The 14,883-nt window shown below is 47.1% G+C and overlaps 1 protein-coding gene across 2 annotated transcripts in view; it reads right to left on the reverse strand.

The window, feature by feature from the left end:
- GLI3 (GLI family zinc finger 3) overlaps positions 1 to 14,883 on the reverse strand; it is a 269,723-nt gene that overhangs the window by 207,552 nt on the left and 47,288 nt on the right. The gene's annotated exons all lie outside the window — the stretch shown is intronic.

Here is a 14,883-nt window from a genome sequence, read left to right on the forward strand (position 1 = left end):
TGTGGTACATACATACAATGAACTATTATTCAGCCTTAAAAAAGAATGAAATCTTGCCATTTCCAACAATATGGATGGAGCTAGAGTGTATTATGCTAAGCGAAATGAGTTAAAGAAGGACAAACAGCATTCAATCTCATTCATAGGTGGAATTTAAGAAACAGGTGAGCAAGGAAAAAAGAAAGACAAGCAAGCCAAGAAACAGCCTCTTACCACAGAGAACTAACTGATGGTGACCAGGGGTGGGGGGCGTGGGGGAAATAGGTGATGGGGTTAAGGAGTGCATTGGTCCTAGTGTACACTTGAAACTAATATAACCCTGAATGTTAGCTAGCCTGAGATGAAATAAAAGGTAGAAATTTAAAATGTCCAATTTGATGGAAGGATGATCATCAATAAGCAGTTTATCAAAGAGACATGGGGACTGAAGACAAACTGCAAAGTGAATCAAATTTAAAACCAGAGATAGATCAGCAGAGACAAGTAAGGAGCATTAGGTTTTTAAAGATTTTATTTATTTATTCATGAGAGACACAGAGAGAGAGAGAGAGAGGCAGAGACACAGGCAGAGGGAGAAGCAGGCTCCATGCAGGGACCCTGACGCGGGACTCGATCCTGGGACTCCAGGATCACGCCCTCGGCCAAAGGCAGGCGCTAAACCACTGAGCCACCCAGGGATCCCTGTAAGGAGCATTTTTAATCACACAAAGCTGCTGCAAACAACTAACGTGCTCCCCGGTAGAAATTCCCCATGCCTCCTGGCCTCGGCCTGCCAAGCAGGACAACGCTAGGGCACTGTATCCCGGTAGGATGCCTAATTCCTCCCATCTTTCCCCAATTATTTTATTGTGGTAAAATACACAACATGAAATTTACTATCCTAACCACTTTTACGTGTGCAGTTCAGTGGTTTTAAGTACATTCATCCTGTTGTATAACCATCACCACCCTCCAGCTCCAGAACTGTTTATATCTTCCTAATGCACGACTTTTGATGAGGCTCTGCTTTATGCAACATCACTCACAATTCCATAAACATTCCTAAAACCCTGCCATGTGAGAGACGGGGCCAGGTGGCAGTGCGCCAACACAGATACAACGCGGCTCAGAGGCTGCTCGCAGGACTGGACCAATGCAGGATCAAGTCAGCGCTCAAGCAGATTGCGGGTGCTGCGGCCGCTGGCCCAAGGACAACGAGGGCCCAGCTGTGACCCAGCTGGGAGGACGCTGGCCCAAGACGGCATGCAAATGTCACAGTGCACCAGAAGCCACCTAAGCAGCTTCTCTCCTCTGGAACAGAAAGTTCCAGAAGAGGGCAAACAGGTGCATGACCCAAAACCCTGAGAAAGTTTTTAAAAATTAACTCGATGTTTCCCCACACGCAGCTTCCGCTGGGAGCCCAGTGGACAGCACGTAGGTGGTGGGTCAGATCCATGAGACCCAACTGGAGGCCACCAAGAAGCAGTGCTTTAATTCCACAGCCACACGTCCAAGTCCCTGAGGCAGCCACCAGCACTGCAGAAGCCACCGCACTGACCACCCTGGATTACCTCCTTTGGAAAGATCGTCTGCTCTTACCGCCAAGATGGTATAAAACAAAAAGGCCTTGCCTTTGATCTACAAGGAACTCACCGTCCCCTCTCAAGAGGAAAGGAGAGCTATGTCTCCAGTCGCACACGTTAGGGCTGCACCAGACTGAACCAGGCACCCGGGCACCATCGGTCCACAAAACAGATGGATCCCCATCCCTGGGAGCTCAGGGATACAGCAAACGGGCAGCAGTTGTGAGAGGGTGTCAAAAGCTAGAGGTGAATAAAAGGATGGGTGACGTAAGTGGAATCGGGCCCCCGAGGGGTGGGTGGAAGGCCAGCTGGAGCCAACAGGTGATCCCCGTGGATCTCACTGACACGCTGACATTAGAGCTCAGACCCAAAGGAGATGGGGCAATTGGCCACAGAAGAAGAAGGAACTGCTGCACGGGAGGCTTCAAACCAGCCCGTGTGGCCGGAGCAGAGACAGAGAGGGCCGGAGGGAGGGGGCAGGGGGGACAGCAGAGCATGCGGGCCTCAGAGGCCTGTGTGAGGACCCCGGCTCCCAGGGATGGGGGCCTAGACTGAACTCTGATCAGGAGAGCACGGTCCCATTTATTTCCATAAAAGCTCACTCTGGCTCTGTGCTGACCAGAGACCACGGGGAAGCCAAGAGGGACGCAGGACGCAGAGCTCTCGGGGCCATCCGGAAAGGAGCTAGAGGCGGTTTATGAAAGCTGGGCCAGCAGAATGTCCTAACAAGCTGGACTCAGGTCACATGCATGTACGAGAAAGGATACGGTTCCAACATTTGGGGCGTGAAACACAGGAAGATGGCCTTGCCGCCAACTGGGGATGGGAAAGGTGGGCATGCACCAGTTGGGGGTGGGGGGGAGCTGGAAATCAGCGCCTTGTTCAATCTCACGTGTAAGAGGTCTACGAGATACTGCAACGGGAGGTTCTCACAGGTAGTTGAATATATGTGTCTGAAGCTTTGGAGAGAGAGGTCTGGGCTGGAAAGACCAATCTGGGAGTTAGAAGCAAGCCAAGAAATCGATGGCATTTGAATCCGTAAGCCTGGCTGCTCCCGCTGAAGGAACACACGGAAGGGGAGGAGAAGACCAGGGCTGAGCTCCCGGCCTCGCCCAAATTAAATAGTTGGAGGAAAGAGAAGCCAGCAAAGAGTATGGACAGGCAGTGAGCAGAAAGCAGAAAACAGGCAGAGATGTCAAGTAAAGACAGTACCCTGGGGGGCTCAGTCAGCTCGGCTCATGACCTCAGGGGTTGTAGGGTCGAGCCCCACGTCCCCAAGCATGGAGTCTGCTTGAGATTCTGTTCCTCTCCCTCTGTCCTTCCCTGCACTCGCTTGCCCTCTCCCTCTCCCTCTCTCGCTCTCTCTCTCTCTCTCTCTCAAATAAATAAATCCAAGCACATTGAAGAGGGCAAAGAGCTGGGTCCAGGGCCGCTGCCAACAAGCCAAGTCGGGATCCCCCAAGTCAGCCACGTGGGGTCCCTGATGGCCTCGCAAAGCAATGTCCATGCCGTGAGGGACACGGGGAAAAGCCAGAGCGAGTGTTCGAGGGAACAGCTGGCGGGCCCATGGAGACAGTGAATACAAACACTTCTGAAGACGCGCTGCTGAGACAGAGGGGCCACTGGTGTGCGTGAACAGGGTCAAGAGTCCTGTTTGTTTCTTTTACAAGGGTGGGTATTTATATACGATTAGGAGCAATCCAGCAGAAAAGCAAACTAGATGACCTAGAAGGGAGGGGGCGACGGTGGGAATGACAGCTTGGAGAAGGTGATGGGGTGGGACCAGGGGACATTTATAGACTCTCTAGGGTTATCTGTGCCAGCCGGGGCACAGCAGAGCGTGTGATCCCAGGAGGTGAGGAGATGTGGTTGTAGGAGCTGCTGCAAGTTCCCCTCTGTTGGCTTTAATTTGCTCGGGAAAGTAGCAAAGTCGGGCTATTGGCAGAGCAACAGGAGGAAGAAATTTCTGGCGAGACGGGTAAAGAACAGAAAACCACTCTTCCAGGTGGAATGGGAAAGCGGAAGAACCGGAGACATACGCTTCCAGAAAGTTACATATTCAAGGCCCCAAAACAAATGATGGGGGATTACCCTTTCTATGGTCCCCTCAACAAAAATCAAGTGTGCTTAGTGGAATAATGTGACTTCATTCTAACAGGCTCCTATTTCTCAAATTTCTCAAGAGCGGTCATCTGAAACTGTAAACATTACAGGGATGTTGAGAGATGATCTTAGGATCTGTAAGGACCTATTATTTTATACGGATCTGATACTACCTCGCTCACCTACTGAGAACACCTAATCGACACGGCCAAGGACCAAGATACGTCAAGGATGCTCAAAAAGAAGGAAGGAGATCTGTGTCCTCCCACAAACTCAACAGCTTCCTTCTTAATATCCAGTTCCCTTTGGAATTGAGGGATGTTTGGTATATGAAGAAATAGTTGGGAGAGAATCGCCGCTCGGAGGAATTGCACAGCCTTAAAAAATTCTAGAAGTGTGGGGAAATCCATGCCTCCACCAAAAAAGCCTTTTTTTTGCAAACCTGGCCCGCCCAGATGTTTCTGAACTGGAAAGGTACTTCAATCATTTCCCCATAATCTCCACCAAGGGCCAGAAAACTTTTTTCTGTAAAGTACTTTCAGTTTTGCAGACCATTCTGTTAGAAGTCTGCAACAAGAGAGCTCGAGCGGCCACCAGCGGCAACAAACGAGTGGGCACGGCTGTGTTCCAATAAAACTTTATTTACCCAAACAGGCAGTGGGATGCATCTGACCCTCAGACTACAGTTTGAAGACTCCTGTAATCTAGGAACCAGACATCTTCCAAGAATCACATTAGAGTATTATAACTTCCCGGCACAGCTCCCAATGGGCAACGTGATTCGAACCCCAAGTCAGTACAAAACTCCGACAGGCTATTTCTAGTTTACGGAGCTCTCCCAGGCTGACTATATAAATATCTTCCACCTGTAATTTCAAACTGCAATAAAAACTTCCACTGAGGTGACGGGCTCTGAGGGGGGCACTTGATGGGATGAGAGCACTGGGTGTTATTCTATATGTTGGTAAATTGAACACCAATAAAAAATAAATTTATAAAAAATAAAAATAAAAAATAAATAAAAGCAAAAAAAAAACCTTCCACTGAACCCACATGCATCCCTCCAGAATTATTATACCCACTTTCCAGATAAGTAATGGCCTAGGCTGGAATCTATAAAGTACTTTAAAAATGGAAAAGAAAAAAAGATAAAAAGATAAAAATAAAAATGGAAAAGGTGGGGCACCTGGGTAGCTAAGTCCATTAAGCATCTGCCTTCAGCTCAGGTCGTGATCTCGGGGTCCTGGGATTGAGCCCCCTGCATCGGGCTCCCTGCTCAGGGGGAGTCTGCTTTTCCCTCTGCTTCTCCCTTCTGCTCATGCTTGCATGCTCTCTCTCAGACACACAAATAAATAGATAAAGTCTTTTAAAAACAAAACAAAACAGTGGTTTAAAAGGTGTGGGAGGGAGGTTCTCTATATCCCAATAAACAAAATCAAGCACTAACTAGATACAAAACTCAGCTACACAGCAAGAGCTTCCCAGGAACTGGTGTTCTATCTACTGACTAGGCCCAAAATATAGGAAATCTCATCTTCAGATTACGTGACTTCAGAGTTGTCCTCTTAGATAAAGCAACATTTTTTTTCCAGGTTTAGACCCACCTAAGTTTTCCTGTGAAAATTATTTCTCCCCTAGGCTCCTGGGGCACCGTAATTTTCAGTGTGACTCCAAGATTCCAGGTCAGCCTTAGATTCCAAGTGAGTGACGAACAGAATAATTCATTTTATTCCATTTTCATTTATTTAAATTTCAATATAAGTAGTCAAACAAGCCTTGTGGCTACCATGTTGGACAACCCAGCTTTAGAGGGAAAAAAGGAAAAAAAAAGGAAATGACAATGTAACCATGCATTACTTTCTTGCTCTTCTTTTTCTGCCTAAACTCTCCTCCTAATGGTCCCCCCAAATCTTGCTTTCTTAAAAAAAAAAAAAAAAATTACTCCCTGTAAAGGTACAGTCTTCACCCAAAGAGCCAAAACTTAACCAGTTCTCGGGAAGAGCTCACATTTCACTTCCTATCAGCCGACATCAACTTTCTGGCTTTCGGTGGAAGATAAGGCCTCTCATCGAACGAAAAACATCCACAAGGATTAATCTTTCAACAGGGGCTGAAACAAATCCCTATCAAATACTGGTTTTAGCGTCCTTCGGGGTTCAACTCCACCACATTAGTGGCACCCACCTCTGTAACTGCCTTCCACCGCGTTCCAGGCAAACAGCACCACGACCGACAGCAACACGCGCACATGTTCTTTGTGGGGGTGAGTGGGGAAGGGACCTGGGGCACCTCAAAATCATGCTATCGTACCCCAACCAGTCCCACACCAAGAGTTCACTACTAAACTACTTGCTTTCCAAGCAAGCTTCTGGAAAGTGAATGACCTCTGGGTACAGCAGGGAGGGAGGGGCTCCTGCGGGAATCCATGTCCCTTACAGTAAGTCTGTTGATTTATTTATTTTAAAGATTTTATTTATTTATTCGGGAGAGACCCACAGAGAGAGGCAGAGACACAGGCAGAGGGAGAAGCAGGCTCCATGCAGGGAACCCGACGTGGGACTCGATCCCAGGACCCTGGGATCACGCCCTGGGCCAAAGGCAGACGCTGAACCACTGGGCCACCCGGCTGTCCCCAGGGAAGTCTGTTTGGTTTTCCCGGTCACTAACACACCTGTGACAGCCTGGGCGTCTCCCAACATAATACCAAACAGACAAGAACATACAGGGTGCACCCCGTCCTATCTAGATTTATCTCTTATGTCTGCTCCAGCCTGGCTCCAAGACTCCCCTCGGGTTCCTGTCTGGTCTCTGACCTCCCGCCCCCGAGCCCTCTGCATGTCCCCATCACAGGCTGAGCGCGGCCCCTGCTGCCCTTCCTCAGGGCAGCCTGTGATGGGGAGCAGCAGGCTCCTGGGCAGCCTAAGCGAGGAATTCCACCCTCACCCCCCATATGAACCAGGTGATCTTCCCAGAATGAAGGGGGTCAGGAGCACACGATTATAAGCCTAACCTCCCAGGTGGGGGTCCCCAGCTCCGCCTAGTGCCAGCCCCGTGGCAAGTCATTTAAACTGGGTGCCGGTTCATCTGCAAAATGAGGGGACCAGCTGCACCTCCTTGTCAGAGCTCTACTCACGGCGAACTCCCTACTACCTCCAAACCTCAAATAATAATTGCCATCGTACTTGGAGTAGATGCAGACTCCTTACCTCGGCCTCCTCTCATTCCGTGCCTCCCCGCCCTTACCGGCTGGGCTCTGTGCTGGAGCACACCACGCCTGCATTCCCTACGGGGCCTTGCCATGCCCTGGGCCCAAAGACTCTTCCCCACAGCTCCCACGGCCATGCCGTCTGGCTTCCTCACCCTCTCAGTCCTTCCGGGCCATCAGAGCACCCATTCCAGCAGCTGCCCTCGTGCCCTTGGGTACCGACCGTCTCCCGCCTGGAAGGCAGCCCTGCCCACCCCGCACCAGCTCCGTGCAGGCACCCCGCCTGTTTCACTCAATGCTCCAGCTCCAGGACCTAAAACACTGGACGGTGAGCACAGTGGCTGATGGGCGGCTCCCAGGAACAAATGCATGAACGAACGAACATAGCCACGTGCTATATGTTGCCGTGACCAGCAAAATGCCCAACCCGCATCTCCCTTCACTCAACCACCTTTTGGCCAACCGCTACGGGCCAGAGCCATTCAGCTGAGCCCATGCAGGCACCACTCGAGTCACCAAGAGCTGCCTCGCTCAAGGCCGCCCTCGTTTCTGGAGCAGCCCTACCTGAGGACTCATCTCTGTGGGAATAGGAAGGTCTGGCCATCTCAGGGCAGCTGGGGACAACTCGCACAGTCCGTTCCAGCTGGGGCACCCCCGTGGGCCGCCAACGCCAGGCTGGGCCTGCTACGTCTAGACTTCTCCCTGCTGACACTTCGGCTGCTCCGGCCTGTTCGGGGCTCCACATCTCCAGGGCGCTCTCTCGCAAACATCCTGCACAGCACACGTCATCCCAGAGGCTGCCTCCCACGACATGCGACCTGCGACACATCCGTACTATGCCGTGACGGGGGACAGCGGCCCCACGTCTCTGGGCTCGCAGGTACGTGAGCTGGGAGGTCTGCAGACCTGGCACTTTCCTGCCGGTGTTACTGACCCTGCTCTGCCTGGACAGATGGCTTTTTCCTCCAGTGCCTGGGGCCCAAAGCCCAGCTGGCCACGGGGCTGCTGACCCTGGAGGCCACAAGTCCCTGGGGTCAACAGAACCCGCCCCTCCTCAGATCTACAGGCGGCGGCCTCACTACAGTCCAGCCACTTTTTCCCCCCGCAGGCTTCTGGGAAGTAAATCTAAAAGACTGCCTCAGACTCCCTGGCTGTCTCCGTATTCCCCATCCCTCATTCACGCTCCCCTGCACCCTTTTCCAGCATCTGCTGGGAGAGGATTCGAAGCCTGCCCAGAAGCCTGTACAGCGGTAGCTCAAGCCCACACCCAAAGCCATATTTTTCTAATAATTACGGCAGGCTGCTCAGAGGTACGTGGTGCGCGGTTCTCAGCTGCTACAGATGAGCTTCAGCTTCTGTCCTGCAGCACTCGGGGAGCACGAGTGTCCAAACGCCCTGCTCGTTCGTGCCTTCCAGAGCTGTCGCTCGTGCCTCAGTGGCCCCTGCGCAGCCCGACGCGGTACAGATGTGCACGTGCGGGGTGTGCTTGGCCAGCCAGTGGTCCTCCCCAGCCGGCGACGGGGACCACTCACGTCAAGGATAAAGAACCCGGAGTTAAAAAAACAAAAACTGGGGATCCCTGGGTGGCTCAGCGGTTTAGCGCCCGCCTTTGGCCCAGGGCGCGATCCTGGAGACCCGGGATCGAGTCCCACATCGGGCTCCCCGCATGGAGCCTGCTTCTCCCTCTGCCTGTGTCTCTGCCTCTCTCTCTCTGTCTCTCTCTCTATGTCTATCATAAAATAAATAAATAAATCTTTTTTAAAAATTTTATAAATAAATAAATAAATAAATAAATAAATAAATAAATAAATAAATAAATAACAAAAAACTAAAGACACCCCGGCGGCAGTACACAGGACCTGCCTGCCCGGGCTGACTGACCATCTATACGAACACGACCTCCTGGGCCACAGGGGCCACAGGGGGCTTGGCTGGACCCTGCAGGCAACTTGGCCCCCTCTCTGCACTATGGCAGGCTGTTCAGTAACAGTTGGCAGGTGCCAAGAGTGCTGATGGGGCCGCGTCGGAGCAGGGGGCTCAGAATTTAGCCTCACTGTCACCACGTGTTGAGCAAATGGTCACACGAGCCCAAGCATATCGTCAGCAATCACAGGTATGAAACTGTGCCTTCGAGTGTGTCTGGCCACTCCAGAACCAATGTCCTCACGGACCACAGCTTTAGGCTACAGAAGCTAAGTGTTTGAAATAAAAAAAAGCAAAAAAAAAAAAAAAAAAACAACCACCAAACTGGTTAATCAGCTCTTCTCACCAACTTTCCTTGACCAGTCCCTTCTGATCAAGGGATCATCCCCCTCTCTTCTGTCCAGAATACCGGTTACATGGTAATTTTAAAGACTTTTTAGGTATTCTCCTCTGCCCAACCCACGTCTGGGCGCCTCGACATCTGACCCCTCATCTTGGCTGGCATCCCTCGCGGCCAGCACGGTGCCTGGCACAAGGCAGGGACTCAAGAAAGATTTACAGAAAAGACAAGGACACTCTTGATTTTACGGGAAGACGGCCCTTTCCAGGTCCTCCGTCATTCCCAAGGCGACACCATGTGTGGAAAGAAGATAGAAACCCAAGACAGGAAGCTGGGAGGCCACACGTCCCCCCCTCCCACCCCCCAGCGGCACCACCTCTAGCCCATCGCCGCGACTATGCCAGGGGACAGGAATCAAAGTCTCTCATCTTGTTTCGCCACTACAAGGCCCACGACATCTACGACAAATAATTCAAGGCAGCCTATGAGCCTCAACACCACCATCTCTAAAAACCTGCGTTTTTAGTTGGTTGAAACAGACTTCCCTTCTGGTTCGATACCCTATCAGCTTTCAAAGCCTATCACTTCTCATTTTCATGACCTCTGCATTTGGGGATTAAATAAAAGAATAGCTAAAAAGAGCTTTTAAACGTTTCTTGTGCTTCCTAGAATAAGAATGACTAAGTAGCGTGAATGATTATCATTAGAAACAGTATTAGGAATGCAATTATGGGGAAAGCTATCGGCCTCCTATCCGGGTAAACCCACATATATTTCATTTTTTAAAGTACTGAAGTTAGAGATGTGGGGTATGGCTATTTAACATCTACACGAGGGGTGTCTGCGGGGCTCAGTCGGTTGAGCATCTGCCTTCAGCTCAGGTCAGGATCTCAGGGTCCTGGGATCGAGCCCCACGTCAGGCTCCCTGCTCAGTGAGGAGCCTGCTTCTCCATCTCCCTCTGCTGCTCCCCCTGCTTGTGTGCTTGCTCCCTCTGTCTTTCTCTGTTAAATAAATACATAAAATCATTTTGTAAATGTCTATATGAATAAGGAAGAAGAAATCAAGAACAAGGTTATCAAGTTTATTCCTGGAGATAGTATCACCAGAGTAAAAGGGGAAGTTTGGTAATCAACAACTGGTCCTGTGGCCGTGGCTTGTGGCTTGGGAGATTTACTTTTCTAATCAGATTTACACGACTTTTTTTTTAAATGAGAAGCAAAAAAAAAAATCAAAATCAAGGCAACTTTACTGCTTTGAATAGTACACCCCCACCAAAATTCACAGGAACCTCCAAATATTGGCATTATTTGCAAAGAAGGTTGGTGCAGATGCCATTAGTGATGTTAGATGAGGTCATGCTGGATCAGGCTGGGCCTACATCCGGGGAGTGGTGTTATAAGGAGGCCAGCAGTCACACGGACACACACAGAGACCGCCACGTGAAAGAGGCCGAGCCTGGAGTGACCCCGCTACAAGCCCAAGAACACCACGGATGGCCAGCGACCACCGGAGGCGGGAAGATGCAGGGAATGTCTGTCCCACAGATGATCACGATCCTGCCCACACCTTGACATCAGACTTGTGACCTCCACAACGCTGAGAATTAATTTCTATCATCGTAAGCCACCTCGTTCGTGGTTATTTGTTACATCAGCCGGAGAAAACTGCGTAGTTTCCTAACATATTGTAAAATGTTAAAAATATTAATACACATATTGCTGCCGGAAAGGTAATCTGGTTTAGCCTTTCTGAATATGCATCAGAGTCTAAAAACGTCCATATTCTTTGATCTAGCAATTCTAGTTTAAGAAAATATATACAAATAATCAGAGAGAAGAACAAAAAGTTAGCTGCAGGGATAATCACCACAGCACTGTTATTTATCACAGTAAAAAGCAGCCTTAAAAAACACTCTAAAGAAGCAACAATAAAAAACTGATAAGTTTAGTCCAACCAACTGATGGAGTATTTGGAACTGCAAACTCAAAACAGAGCAACCGGCGGAGCGCCTGGGTGGCTCAATGGTTAAGCATCTGCCTCTGGCTCAGGTTGTGATTTCGGGGTCCTGGGATCGAGCCCTGTGTCAGGCTCCCTGCTTCTCCCTCTCTCTCTGCCCACTCTCACCCCTGCTCACGCTCATTCACTCTCTCTCTCTCTCTCTCAAATAAATAAACTCATAAGAAACCCAAACAAACAGAGCAGTCATCAACCAAGAGAGAATACGCAATGAATAGAAATCCTCATACAAGAGGGGTGGTGCAGAAAGTCAATCTGTGCAAGAACAAGGTAGAAAGTCATGAAACTATGAAAGTGAACAATCTGATCCACACTTAACATTTCGGAGCTCCTGCTCTAAGCACTAACCATGGTCTTCCAAAAGTAAAGGTTGGTTTGTTTTGGTTTTTTTTCCTGTTCTCCATTTTAAAAAGGTAATAAAGAAAAGCTGCCATCAGCCAAAAACAAAACAATCAGTGGGGAAAATAAAATATGAGAGTTTGGATAATCTAACATATATCTTCAAGCATGTAAAATATTACTCTGAACACCCACTTTGTACTGCAATGGCTTTGAAGAATAAAGAAAAAAACAGGTTTAAAAAATAGCACGTAAGACTTGACAACAGAGAAGTGAGAATATTCTTAAAATCTTACAGAGTCTGGGGGTAAATCAGCAAGAATAACAGGAGTCTGTCTGCTTCCCTGCCAGTGAGCAGCAACAGAATGAACCATTTCCTTTCTTGGATTCTAAGAAGCAACAGTCTAGTCAACCCACTCTTACACTCTTTCCCAGAGCTATAAAACCATATTCTATCTTGATAGATTTGAGTGTATCCTATAATGACCACACGTGCCTAAGCGGTAAGTGCGTGCAAACACATGCAATTCCAAGTCTTGCAAATCTATAGGGACAATGACATATTTACATTTGCCCAAACTATTACCAATAGCCATTGTGCATGGTAACAACACTGGTGGCATGAACACTGTTTGACTGTTATAAAACCCAATACATAAGTTCACATGCCAAGTTTTTAGAAGTTGAAAAAGGCAAGCAGGAGTAAGTGAAAATATTAATAACGTCAAAAGAATTAGGACTTGGCAAACTGAAAACCATTAGAAGTTATCAGCACATTCCCAAGCAAGTTGTTTGCAAGGCAAGGGGCACAATGAAATAAAACCACCACTGGCTAGACTAGATTAAAAGGACAAAAATATACAAGCACAATCTGAGGGAGCAGGACAGAAATATGGATAAGGAAAAGTTGTTTGTTTCTTTTAATGAACCACTCTATATGATTAAGTCGTAAAATCTTGAATTAAGAGGTGGAAAACATAAAGGATCCGACAACAATGAAGAAACTGAAAAGCCATTCAAAAGGATTTCCAATAACAGCTTCACATTTAGTGTCTGGTAGTCTTACGTGTGGGTTCAGTCCAACTTTTAAAGGACAGATGATTTCATGTTATGAAAAATTTTCTAGACAAAAAAACACTTGAAAACAAGTTGCGATTCATTTAAAAAAACCAATGCAATTCAAATGTCAAAATCTTATACTATGTGAACCAAAGGAAAAAAACCCACAATAAAAATTAAAACTACTTATGAACAAACAGTAAAACTACCAAGATTCTAAATACAAGATTAGCAAAGGAAATCACATCAAGAAGCCCAGCGTCAAATAGAACTAAATAGATTTTAAACTGGAAAATATGATTAAAAATATTATGTGATACACTGAAAACTACAAGACATTAATGAAAGAAACTGAAGACACAAATGGAAAAATATTCCATGTTCATGGATTAGAATTGATAGTGTTAAAATGTCCATACCACACAAAGCAATATACGGATTCAGTGCAATCCCTGTTGAAATTCCAATGATATTTTTCACAGAAACAGAACAACCCCAAAATTTGTATGGAACCATGTAAGATCCCACATAGCCAAAGGATCTTGAGAAAGAAGAACAAATCTGGAGGCATCATGCTCCCTGATTTCAAACCATATTACAAAACTATAGTAATTAAAACAGCATGGTATTGGCATGAAAGCAGACACAGAATAGAGAGCCCAGAAATAAACCCGCACATATGTGGTCAATTACTCCACAATAAAAGGAACCAAGAATACACAATGAAGAAAGGCCAGTCTCTTCAATAAGTGGTGTTAGGGAAACCAGGCCAGTATCTCATACCATACACAAAAATTAACTCAAAATGGATTAAAGACTTGAATATAAGACCTAAAACTATAAAACTCCTAGAAGAAAACACAGGCAACAAATAAGCTCCTTGACATCAAGTCTTGGTGATATTTTTTTGGATCTGGCACCAAAAGCAAAAATAAACAAATGGGGGGGTGCACCTGGATGGCTCAGTTGGTTAAGCATCTGCCTTTGGTTTAGGTCATGATCTCTGGGCCCTGGGAGGGAGCCCCACGTCAGGCTCCCTGCTCAGTGAGGAGTCTGCTTGCTTCTCCCTCTGCCTCTCCACCTGCTCATGCTTTCTCTCTCCTTCTCTGTATCTCTCTGTCTCAAATGAATAAATAAAAAAAATAAATAAAAATAAACAAGTGAGACCACGTCAAACTAAAAAGCTTCTGCACAGCAAAGGAAACTATCAACAAAATAAAGAGGCAACCTATTGAATGGGAGAAAATATTTGCACATCATAAATCTGATAAGGGGATCATGTCCAAAATATAAAAAAAAATTCATACAACTCAAGAAATAAAAGACAATCTAATTTAAAAAAAATGGGCAGAGGATCCGAACAGACATTTTTTTCAAAGAAGACATATAGATGGCCAACAGACACATGAAAAGATGCTCAACATCACTAATGATTAGGGGAAATGCAAATCAAAGCCACAACGAGATTATCACCTCACACCTGTTAGGAGGCTAGTACCAAAAAGATAAGAAATAGCAAGTGTTGGCCAGGATGGGGAGAAAAGGGAACCCTTGGACAGTACTGCTGGTGGGAACGTAAACTGGTGCAGCCACTACAGAAAACAGCATGGAGCTCATCAAAATATTAAAAACAGAATTACCATTTGAGCCAGCAATTCCACCTCTGGGTATTTATCTAGAGAAATAAAACACTAACTCAAAAAGATATCTGCACACCCATGTTCATCACAGTATTTTTCACAATAGCCAGATATGAAAACACCTTGCGTCCATTGATGGAACAGTGGAAAAGTATAGTGTGTATGTGTGTGTGCGTGTGATGGAATATTATTTAGCCATAAAAAGAATGAAATCTTGACATTTGTGATAATGTGGATGGATGTTGTGGGCATTATGCTAAAGCGAGATAAGTCAGACAAAATCAAGTACCATATGTTCTCTTACATGTGTATCCTAAAAATAAATAAATACATATATAAACAGAGATCACAGAATCAGATGCAGAGAATAGACCTGGGTTGCCAGAGGTGGGGGGAGGGGGTGTGGGTGAAGAGTTGTGGGTTTTTTTTTTTTTTAAGTAAATAAACTGAAGTTTTAAAATTAAGATTATAAGAAAACATAAAGATCTTCAATAGATTAAAGATGAAAATCATCTATCACAAAAATGGAAGATGGGGCAGCCCGGGTGGCTCAGCGGTTTAGCACCGCCTATAGCCCAGGGCATGATCCTGGAGACAAAGGATTGAGTCCCACATCGGGCTCCCTGCGTGGAGCCTGTTCTCCCTCTGCCTGTGTCTCTGCCTCTCTCTCTCTGTGTCTCTCTCATGAATGAATG

The sequence above is a fragment of the Canis lupus genome, chromosome 21 (assembly GCF_048164855.1).
Source record: "Canis lupus baileyi chromosome 21, mCanLup2.hap1, whole genome shotgun sequence".
NCBI classification, from domain to species: Eukaryota; Metazoa; Chordata; class Mammalia; order Carnivora; family Canidae; genus Canis; species Canis lupus.